The sequence below is a fragment of the Silene latifolia genome, chromosome 11 (genome assembly GCF_048544455.1).
Source record: "Silene latifolia isolate original U9 population chromosome 11, ASM4854445v1, whole genome shotgun sequence".
NCBI lineage: Eukaryota > Viridiplantae > Streptophyta > Magnoliopsida > Caryophyllales > Caryophyllaceae > Silene > Silene latifolia.
In genome coordinates, this window is record NC_133536.1 from 66,384,766 (window position 1) to 66,397,108 (window position 12,343).

At 38.4% G+C, this 12,343-nt stretch overlaps 1 long non-coding RNA gene across 1 annotated transcript; it reads right to left on the bottom strand.

The window, feature by feature from the left end:
* Positions 1-71: 71 nt before the first annotated feature.
* Positions 72-3,444, bottom strand: LOC141614909 (uncharacterized). The gene is made up of 3 exons (XR_012529459.1): positions 3,378-3,444; positions 3,212-3,279; positions 72-147 (listed from the first exon to the last, which is right to left on the bottom strand). It is a non-coding gene; the product is annotated as an uncharacterized LOC141614909 (long non-coding RNA).
* Between the last annotated feature and the right edge of the window lie 8,899 nt (positions 3,445-12,343).

Consider the following 12,343-nt stretch of genomic DNA (forward strand, 5'->3'; position numbering starts at 1 on the left):
CACGATAGTCAAAAGTGAGGGAAAATATATCCATCGAATGACAAAATGGTAAATGGTGAGTCTAAGCAATCCTAATAAACCAACTACTAGTCTAAGGTTTAGTTCTCGCTAGCCCACACGTCTTCCCCACGTAAGCATCTTCACAACCTGTCATTCATGTAAACATGAACGCCACAGTCAGTGGGGAGTAACTCAAGGTTCTCCCAGCCACAAAATGTCGAAACACAGATAAACAAGAACATATTAGAACATCATAGATATAACCATTTGATGCAAGCATTGAGACATGAGACTAACATTCAAAACATGCGTAGTAAATCATATATAAGGCATATGATACATCCATGTGAGACAATCCAACCAAAACGTCATAAATGATAATACAACTATAAACACGATAGAATATCATATGTCACGGATTAACAAGATTACATAATAATACATGTGAATGGAAACCTTAGCCATGAACTTGAAAACCAAATAACATACAATACACGAAATGGGACTACTAACATCACATAATAAGCAAAGCATCCGGCTCGGAGGCTACCTTTAAAGCATGTCCGAGATACAAATCCTTAAGTACCTTGGCTTAGCGGTTACCTTTAAAACATGTCCAAGGCACGACCTCTAAAATATATGGCTCAGTGGTTACCGTTAAAACATGTCCAAATACTACAAACAAGTGCCCGACTCAGAGGTTACCTTTAAAACATGTCCGAGGCACAACACATAAAGTATCTGGCTCAGCGGTTACCTTTAAAACATGTCCAAATATTAGAAAACAAGTACCCGACTTAGAGGTTACCTTTAAAACATGTCCGAGGTACAACAAACAAGTATCTGGCTCAGCGGTTACCTTTAAAACATGGCTAAATACAACAAACAAGTGCCCGACTCAGAGGTTACCTTTAAAACATGTCCGAGACACAACAAACAAGTATCTGGCTTAGCGGTTACCTTTAAAACATGGCCAAATACAACAAACAAGTGCCCGACTCAAAGGTTACCATTAAAACATGTCCGAGGCACAACAAACAAGTATCTGGCTCAGCGGTTACCTTTAAAACATGGCCAAATACAACAAACAAGTGCCCGACTCAGAGGTTACCTTTAAAACATGTCCGAGGCACAACAAACAAGTATCTGGCTCAGCGGTTACCTTTAAAACATGGCCAAATACAACAAACAAGCAAATGGGACTGGATTATTAATGTCACATTCATACTTATGGCTTGCATCTCACCATAAGTACGGATGGGAACATCAATCCCGACAATCATATCGTAACTAGAGGGCCTATGGCTCACCCCTAGTATCCGATAGGACCAAGACTCAGGGACGGGATGATTAATGTCACATTCATACTTATGGCCTGCATCACCATAAGTACGGATGGGAACATCACTCCTGACGATCATACCGCAACTAGAGGGCCTATGGCTCACCCCTAGTATCCGATAGGACCAAGACTCAGGGACGGGATGATTAATGTCACATTCATACTTATGGCCTGCATCATCATAGGTACGGATGGGAACATCACTCCCGACGATCATACCGCAACTAGAGGGCCTATGGCTTACCACTCGTATCCGATAGGATCAAGACTCTCACAACCGAACAATACTAGACATTATCTAGAGTACGACTCACTACAAGTAACTATTTATAATAAATATTTCATATGAGTATTATATTAATAAATATTTCACTTCATAATTTAACATGTCGGTTAAATAAAATTAATAAAATATAACAAGTAGTAATGAATAATTTACGTTATGTGAAAATTTACGGAATACAAACAAATCTAATACAAGTTACAAAATGAGCCCAACATTTAGGACCAAAAGAGCCCAACAATTTGGACCATAGGAGCCCAACAAATAAAACCGATTGAATCCAGCAATTAAAGCCTAATATGTAAAAGAACGATATTTATGAGCCACGTTATACGAAACACGAGACAAAACGTAAACAAACCAAAATCCGAACCACCCATAAGCATATACGAGTCAACAAGGGAAAACTTTGGTCATGATACGAATAAAAAGCATAAAGAACCATCATACACAAAGGATAAATATATTTATATAACTTGAAACGGTAAAACGGGCTCCATTTACTCATACGGACTCCGAATCGAGTGATTCAAGTGGCTAAACCACCTAATTTTTCGACGCCGGTCCATCTGTCATATTTTCAGTGGTGTTGGAGGTCGTCCCGGTCAGGTATGATAGGTGTCCATGCCAACACGGGTGAGTTTGAGACGGGTTTCTAAGCACGAGTAAGGCGGCAATCGTCCATACTAGTTATCCAAATCATACATGTATATACACATGAGACAGAAATTAACAAGTTGGCTCAAATCACCCAGAAACCAACCCAAAAACAGTCCACAAAATACACCCATCAACAATCTATACACATGGTTTCTAGACAATTTGTGAAGCCGTCTTAAGACAAAGTTTTAAGCATGAAAGGGGTGGAATTTCTCACATACCACCAACCCATTACATACTTGGATATACAAAGGAGGCGGGAATCAACTATTTGGTTCAAATTATCCGTGGGATCGACTCAAAAACAGTCCACAAAAGTCACTCATCATCAACTTATATATATATGGTTTTTCTAGCAAATTCATGAGGCCGTCTTAAGACAAGTTTTTAAGCATGTTACAAGGCCGAATTCATCCAAACAAAAGACCATATTCATTCATGTATATACACACAAGACATGAGTAATCAAATTGACCTGAACCAACAACAATTTCAGCTCACAAATCGCGTCCAAAAACACCCAAAACAGTCCCCTGTTTCACTTTTCAATTCCCAGTTTTGCGTCCGTTTTAAGACAAGTTTTTAAGCATGATACAAGGCAGAAATTAACCATACAAAGAACCCATATCATACATGGATATACAATTGAGACGGAAGTAAAAGAGTTGGCTCAAACCACCAACCAAACATAGACCAAAACGAGCACAAAAATCGTCTCACAGCTCCTTCATTCACGTTTTTACCTGGCCATATTGAGTTATATTTCGACCCCCATTAAAACAAGGTTTAAGATGGAGTTTAACACAATAAATTCGAGCATACAAATGAGTAAAGTATAAAGAACCAATCTTTAACACATAAAGGGCATGAAAAACGACATATAAGACGAAATTTCGACACTTTGTCGAGTACCCTATCACCGTTACCTTAAACGCTCCTTATTCTTCGAATAAACGGTCCACAAAGCTTGAGTCTTCCACCGGGTCTTCGAAACCTTCGACAAGGAGCAAGAAAACGAAAGGATTGAGGCAAAAAACGAAACTTTATAAGACGGTGAAAAACGAAACCATCACAAAAATGAGACTTTATTACCTTGAAAGATGGAGGAGGAAGTAAGGAGGAGAATGGTACAAAAATTAAGAGGAATGGTGAAGAAATGGGGCCGGGATCTGTGTTACAAGGGTACGAAAATGGAGTTTTTTTAGCTTGCTTGGTTTATTTGAGCTGCTGAGTTTGTTGTTGCAGGGGAAACACGAAAAGGAAGGGGAAAAGAAGGGAGGTGGGGACGGGGTAATAATAATAATAATAATAATAATAATAATAATAATAATAATAGTAGTAATAATAGTAGTAATAGTAATAATAGTAATAATAATATTAGTAATAGTAATATTAGTAATAATAATAATAATAATAATAATAATAATAATAATAATAATAATAATAATAATAATAATAATAATAATAATAATAATAATAATAATAATAATAATAATAGTAATAATAATAATAATAGTAATAATAGTAATAATAGTAATAATAATATTAGTAATATTAGTATTAGTAATAGTAGTAATAGTAATAGTAGTAATAGTAATAGTAATAGTAATAGTAATAGTAATAATAATAATAATAATAATAATAATAATAATAATAATAATAATAATAATAATAATAATAATAATAATAATAATAATAATAATAATAATAATAATAATAATAATAATAATAATAATAATAATAATAATAATAATAATAATAATAATAATAATAATAATAATAATAATAATAATAATAATAATAATATGTGAATGTAGAGTGTAAGAGGGTAGTTCAAGGTGTTGTCGATACGGGATTGGTCGAGAAAAGATTAGTCTCACAAGTGGAAAATGTGACGGTCTATAGCTAGACGGAAATTCACCTTAAACCTACTATAATTTAAGACGGAAGTTTACTATCATTAATATTATTATTATTATTAATACTATCCGACTAAAATACGTATTTTTATATAAATTAAGCTTTAGAATATTATTTTATAAAAATCGTGTTTAAAATAAAATTAATAAAATTAAATAATTTAAAATTATGAAATAAAGTAAGTAACGGTTAAATAAATTTTAAATGTCAAAATGAGAAATTCGCGGGTGTTACAACAGCGTTTGATCGACAGATTTGTACAACTATACGTCGGAAAACTTAAAAAGATTTCGAAAATAAAACATTTCAAAACTTCTCAAAAGTACCTGGAGTGTTAAATGCATGACGACGGGGTCGCAATGACACTAACTAGAGTCAAAACCGACACCGGACCAAAAACCGACTCAAAATTCAAATCCCGACTCCAACAACGAGTCATACCGAGTCAAACACAAAACACAAACTTTTCAAGACTTCCATGTTAAGTATTTCCCGGAATGCTTCATGGTCAAGTACAAATCATGTCATCCAAAATATAGGATAGAACAAATCATGATTTCAATTGCGTGATAGTGACAAGACACCTCGAAGACCCGCAAATTGGCTCGCGCCTCTTTGAGTAGCCCATGCGGCCACGTCGCTCAAAACGCACACAACCACCCATTTCTCTATAAATACCCACCTTCACACACCATAACACCTTACGCGAGTGTCCGCCCCCTCATTTCTCCCTTAAAATTCTAGACTCGACTTCTCAAGTCACAAACCGACACGTGTTTTCGACCTACCGATCGAAAACACAACCCATACACATTGTTTGGTACCGTCATCGTGCATTAAATCACTTGACCGACCATCTCGACTAACTACACCATCACTAAACTTAAAACGCTCTTTTTACATGCTAAAACGGTTTTCAAACCGAGTTTTCCGACCAAACAAGTTGATACACTTTCGTCGATTTCTCGTCTCAAGCCTAGCATGTAAGTATGAGGGTGTAAAAATCCTCTTCTATCATGTTTTTCATATGTTTTATGACTATAACATGCTAAAACATGCATAACATGATCCAAATATGGGATAAATTAGCTAAAATCGGATTTTGGCCAGAGACAAGGGCTGCTTGTATAGCAGCATGGCTCGCGTCTAAAGCCCCTCTCAGGCCTTAATCCAGCCATGTTTAGTTTCATTTTCTCTTTATTTAATTTCTTATTTGTAATCGGTTTTTTTTTTACCATTTCAAATATTCCAAATTATTTTTATGATAAACTTTTAACCATAAAATATTTTTCACCCTTGGTTCCTAATACAATGACGGTTTAATCCGTGTTTCGGTGATAATATTTGGTTAGTTACATTTTAAAAGGTATTTTAAAACCTTTTATTTCATTTCTTTATATTTTCAAAACGATATGCATTAGTCATAAATACAAAATCATCCTTGGTTCTACATACCATGTCGGATTTTAACCCGAGTACGATGATAAACATTGACTAATCACAAAAAAATGAACTTAAAACAATTAGTTCATAATCATTTTCAAAACTATTCATGTCTAGCTTGCAAAATCGAACTTGACATTGAATATTGTCAATACAATGACGATTATTCAAGTCTCGTTCTTGATACCAATGCAAAAGCGGTCTAAACGACCTCTTCAAACCAAGACGGGTTCAAACACCCTCTTTTCAAACCATTTTATAAACCTTTTAATGGTTAGAAGACGTCCCTTCAACCGTCTGTTGACCCACGCCTAAACAAGCCACTAATTTTCCAATTCTCAAACCAGGACAGGCCTGTTTGCATTTTCTGATGACTCTCGCCTATACAGGCTGCCTGATGCAGACCTTGTTTCCTTCCAGCACTCATCTAGAATGATCTCGACTTCGGTTAACCTGAATACAGGACGGATCAGATGACGAATCTGCCCATTTTACATTGTACTTGTAAAACACCTTACTAAGACAAATGGATCACGTTATGCACCATAAACCCAACTCGGTAAATGAATGTTTAATTTCCGTCTTGCATGCAAATCAACATTAAATACAACTCGACATCAAATACTTGATACTTGGATTAAAACAACTGACATAGAAAGCTCACATGTTAGGTACAAACTTGTGGATGCGCATTCATGCATTTACCCGCTTTATCAAATTTTGCATTTAACCAACCAAGATCGATCAGTAGAGGCCGCTACCGCGGGCGGGATTGGGTGTCCGATTAAAGGGCTCCCCAATACGTACCTTCAACTCTTACTCAGAAACTTTGGATAGTGGACGACCTTATCCAAGGCGTAAGATAGTCATTCTAGAGATAGGTGATGCGTGCATTTTACATAGGCATTTTGTACTTCATTTGCACGCATTCCTATGCATATTTAGTAGTGTTTAGCTACAAATGTCCCCCGAATTGTCTACTTTGGTTTCTCTTGTATTATTTGAAGGTATGAGCCGGAGAGGAGCGTAATCAAGCCTAAAACATGTCCCTATGCATGCATTTAGGATATGAGTTGAGTCGGAGCTTGGAGACTACTATTTTGAGATGCGCATAGAAGTAAAGAAGCATAGCGGACAAAGGAAGAGCTTCATATTGCTAGTGCCTATTTTGAAGAGCCATATCTCAGGTTAAACAAATGATAATCATGTGATTCCAATTGGACATGAAATCTTATCCTCTTAGCTTTCCAACGCCACCAAAAACGCCTGATTTGCCCAAGTAACGAAGAAATGGCGGCCGTTTGAAGTTCAGTGCGCGAAGCAGGAATAACGCGCTGAACATTGCTCGATCGAGGACTTAATCCACTCGATCGACCCCTTTAACCACTCGATCGACTACCTAATCTACTCGATCGAGCACTTAAGTATTCGATCAACCGCTTTTGAGCACTTTACTGTTCGATCGAAAGCTTTTTGGGAAGATACCTCTCGATCGACTAACTTATAGTTCGTCGATTTAGCAAATCAAGTCTGACGCAGCATATTTCAAGTCGAGACCTTTTTATTCTATCTCAGTTTATCTTATAATAATTATCTCTTATAAATAAGAGATTATTAGGTCATTTAGGGGATCCTTTTATCTCCTTTCATATCTCTCTTTCCTTTCATCTGAGAATTACTTTTTCGGCGTTACTTTGCTCTATTTCCCAGGATCTGAACTTTTGTAATTTCTTTTACTCTCTTTATTTAATTTAATTCCCTTTTTCATATCTCTTTATACTATGTCTATTATTATTTCATCTTTCGCTATTGTTTTATTCATTGTTATGCGTAACTAATCACTTAATGCTAGGATTAGGGGAACCATGGTAGTATAACGATGATGCGATAATTGGTTTAGGAGATTTGGTTGTGAGAATTGTTTGATAGCAACATAAATGTAATTATTAGGTTGAATGCATGCAACTGAAGTAATTAAACTGGTTAAATTCAGACCTAGATCGAAAGATTGGAATGATCAGACCTGTTATGAACAATAGAATACTCTAATGAGGGTGAAAGCTAAGTTAGTACTATTTTAGGGTGGATAGCGGACCAAAGGACCTTTTCTTTACCCTTCTCACATCAGACCGACTGACCTTACCTTTAGCTGATTTGTGTAATATCATGGCGAACCGACATCCTGGCATATTTCTCTCTATCTGATTAATCTCCTATTTCAATCCTTGCTATTTAATTTCAGTTTGTTAGTTTAGTAAAAACAACTCAAACCCCCTACTTTGTGACCGTAGATAGACTGAATAACGAGTAGATAGTGACCGCCTCCCTATGGATACGATACCAGAACTTGCCTCTTCTGCATTAGTTAGAGCCTGTTGGTTTTATTTTTGACGGGGTTGCGACAGCCGTGTCAAATTTTGGCGCCGTTGCCGTGGAGGCAACTATTTTATTTACTTGCTTTATTTTTGTCTCTCTTTAGCCTCAAGGGGTTTATTCCTTCAGGCAGTTCTTATCTTTTTCCTTTAGTGTCGTTTTGATAGGTCTTACAAGTCCTACCTAGACAGGATTCTAGGAGAAAGATCATCAAAGGGAAGGCTTGAGTACCTTTGATTTTTCTGCCAAGATGTCTGACATCCCCATGCTAGCACAGTTGGAAGCTCTTAATCCCATATTTGCCAAGCTGGAGAGTAGATAGTCTTGGGGGAGTCCACCTATGTTCCATTCTATGGTGCAGCAGGTGGCATTTTGTGAGAGATGTGGTGCTGCGGGGCACAGTGCTGTTATTTGTTTAGCGAAGAATGGTCGAGTCTATGCATATCAGCAATATAGACAGGGTCATTATGGTTCTCAAAGTGGAGGTTACCCTAACTATTCTCCACTTCCGCCGAAGAACTACTATGTGCCGCCACATCCGAATCAACAGCATGGCTTTCAAAGCCTTCATTTTCTTTTCCACCACAGCAAGTTCCTCCCTCCACTATCAACAAGGAAGAGATTGCTGAATTGAAGTCTTTAGTGAAGATGCTTGCACTTCAAGTGCAAGAATATGATAAATATACAGAAGCTTATTTCAAGGAATTTGAGTCTCAAATAGCTCAATTAGCTGTCGAGTTGGATTTTAGGCACTCAGAGACGGTATATGCTATTTGTACCGAAAGCGGTCTTTCCTATGAAGGACCTACGTTACCTATTGATGATGAAGATATGTATGACTCGGAAATTGAAGATCCTGTTGAAAACGAAGCATTTATCGAATACTTCAATACGGTCCAGCATCAAAAATTCGATCGAACTAGCTACAGTGTTCGATCGAATGAATTACATGAGGGTGACCTCGATCGAACAGAATTCAACATTCGATCGAACAGTTTGTTCGAGGAAGACCTCGATCGAACTAATGCCAGTGTTCGATCGAGCAGTTTTTGTGAGGAAACATCTCGATCGTGTACTGTTCTATCTCGATCGAATTATTTGGCTATGGACAGCGTTGATTTGTCACTTACGCCTATCCCGAATGACGATAAGAAGGTAATTGAAGACCAATCCTATCCAGCTGGAGGTAATGCTATTCCTTTTGTTGATCCTGATGGGATTCCTTCTATTCCTTCGGTTAAATCTTATATTACTGCTGTTTTGACACCTCCGCCCGAGTTAGGGAGCAAGTTGGAGGAATATCGTTTTGTTTCTTCTTATACAGGTCTTGAATGGTTAGAAGACCCGGGAGGAGGATTTGAAGATTTTATGTCGCGTATAAAGAAGGCGCGAGAGAAGTCCAAAAGTGGCGAAGATGTTGCCGCCAAGAACCGTTGTTCCTCAGTTGATGCTTTGCTGTGGAGGCCGAAAGTGAAAGTCATGGATGCTGAAGGGACTGCATTCAGTCAGAAACCTTGTTGTGGGCCATTAATTTTTGTTGGTGGATGACGAAAGAAGGTCGAGCAAGAACCTATCTGAAACTAGCGTTGATCGGGAGGCAACCCGGAATTTAATGCTTTTTATTTGGAGTTTTGTGGGCATGGGCCACGTCTCGGTCTATGGATTTGGGCCACCTACCGGTCCGTAGTCACGGGCCACCTGCACGCCAGGCCGATATGAGGACATGCAGCGGTCTTTTGAAAGCCACGCACGGCGGCGTAAAAATGCTTTCGACCGGATCGTTTTAGATCGGTCGGTTTCGTCTCGGTAAGGGTCTCGAAACGATTAGAGATGTTCGGAGTCGCCACCAAGCATTTGTGGGATGCCTGGAACCCGTTCGAATTCCACTTTATACCTCGGTCAAATCGAAGCACAAAGCAGCGTTTGACATAGGTACTAAAGATAAGGAAATCGTCCCTCTTTAGCATCCTATCTCTAGAATGACTCTCGTACGCCCTGGATAAGGACGTACACTATCCAAAGTTTCTGAGTAAGAGGTAAAGGTACGTATTGGGAAGCCCTTTAATTAGACACCCAATCCCGCCCGCGTTTAGCGGCCTCTACTGATCGATCTTGGTTGGTTGAATGCAAAAGTTGATAAAACGGTTTAAATGCATGAATGCGTATCCAATGATTTAAACCTAACATGTGAGAGCCTTCTAAGTCGGTTGATTTAATCAAAGTATCAAGTATAAGATGTCGAGTTGAATTAATGGTTGATTTGCATGCAAGACGGAAATTAAACATCCATTTACCGTATTAGGTTTAGGGTGCATAACATGATCCATTTGTCTTAGTAAGGCATTTTGCAAATATGGTTTTGGATAATCAAATAGTCATCTGATCCGTCCTATATCCGGGTTAACCGGAGTCGGGATCGTCCTAGACTAATGCTGGAAGGGAACAGACCCTGTACCAGTCGGCTATATGAGGCGCGAGCCAGCCGGCGGTGTAAGGGGCCTCCCTCTGGTTTTGAAAATGAGAAAATGAGAGCCTTTTTAGGCGCGGGTTAGCCCACGGTTTATGTGCCGTGTTCTGGCCTTTTAGAAAATGTTATAAAACGTGTTGGAAATGGGTATTTGAACCCGGTTTGATTTGAAGGGGTCGTTTAGACCGCATTTGTTGATTTGAAGAACTAGACTCGAATAATCATCATTATTTGATAATATTCGGTGTCGGGTTCGATTTGACAAACTTGACATGAATAGTTTTGAAAATAATTATGGACTAATTGTTTTAAGTCCATTTGAATGTAATTAGTCGGTACTCATCATCGTACCCGGGTTAAAATCCGGCATGGTATGTAGAACCAAGGATGACTTTGTGTTGGTGACTAATATGTTTATTTGAAAATGTAAATAAATGAAATAAAAGGCTTTAAAATACCTTCTAAATGTCATTAACCAAATATTATCACCGAAACACGGATTTAACCGTCATGGTATGAAGAACCAAGGGTGAAAAATGCTTTATGGTTAAAACATGTGAAATAAAACAACAAAGGTTCAAAAATACTTGAAATAGTGAAAACCGATTACAAATATGAAAAAATGGATTAAGGGAAATGACGAGAAGAAACACGGTTGATCTCTGGTCTGAATACCCCATTTAGGCGCGAGCTAGTTGGCGACCTAAGGGGCTTCTGCCTCAGACCAAAAATCAGTTTTGGCTCGTTTATTCCATGTTTTGGTTCATGTTATGCATGTTTTAGCATGTTAGAGTCATGAAGCAAATGAAAACATAATAAAAGAGGATTTTTACACCCTCATACTTACATATTTGGTTATGGCGAGTGACTGACGTAAGTGTAACAACTCGTTTGATCGGAAAAAACTCGGTTTAAAACCGTTTTGGTAAGTAAAAAGAGTGTTTTAAAAGTTTAGTGATGGTGTAGTGGTCGAAGTGGTCGGTCAAGTGATTTAATGCACGATGACGGTACCAAATAATGTGTAAGGCTCGTGTTTACGATCGGTAGGTCGTAAATACACGTCGGGTTGTGATTTAAGAAGTCGAGTCGAGAATTTTAAGGGAGAAAAGAGGGGGTGGACACTCGCGTAAGTCTCAAATGGGTGGCATTTCAGGGGTATTTATAGGAGAATGAGTGGTTGTGTGAGTTTTGAGCGACGTGGCCACTTGGGCTGCTCAAAGAGGCGCGAGCCACGTCGCGGGTCTTCGAGCTGTGTTGTCACTTTCACAACAAATGCAATCATGATTTGTTCTATCCTAGGTTTTGTAGTCACATGTTTGGTACTTGACCATTCATGAATCCGGGAAAACTTAAGGTAGAAGGTTTGAAATGTTTGGTTTTTTGTGGTTGACTCGGTTTCACTCGTTGTTGGAGTCGGGATTTGAATTTTTGAGTTGGTTTTTGGTCCGGTGTCGGTTTTGACTCTAGTTAGTGTCATTGTGACCTCATCGTCGTGCATTAAACACTCCAGGTATTTTTGAAATGTTTTGAAATGTTTTATTTTCGAAATCGTTTTAAGTTTTCCGACGTAAAGTTGTACACAAACTGTCGATCAAACGCCGCGATTCCAAAACATGTTGTAGTCCGATAATCATCGGGTGTTTGTTGGAGTCGTAGTAGATACTGGGTATCTACAGAGCCCCTACTTTGACTGAGGCTTGGACAGGGCGAAAGTCAAAGTAGAGCCCCCAGGTCAATCGAAGATTACAACCTGGAGACCCAAGCGACGTCGAGGCGGCTCGAAAGGATTCGGGCCAAGGACCTGCCGTCGGGAAGGGGGATGCCAAGGCGACTCAAGGGTACGAGTCAAGGACCT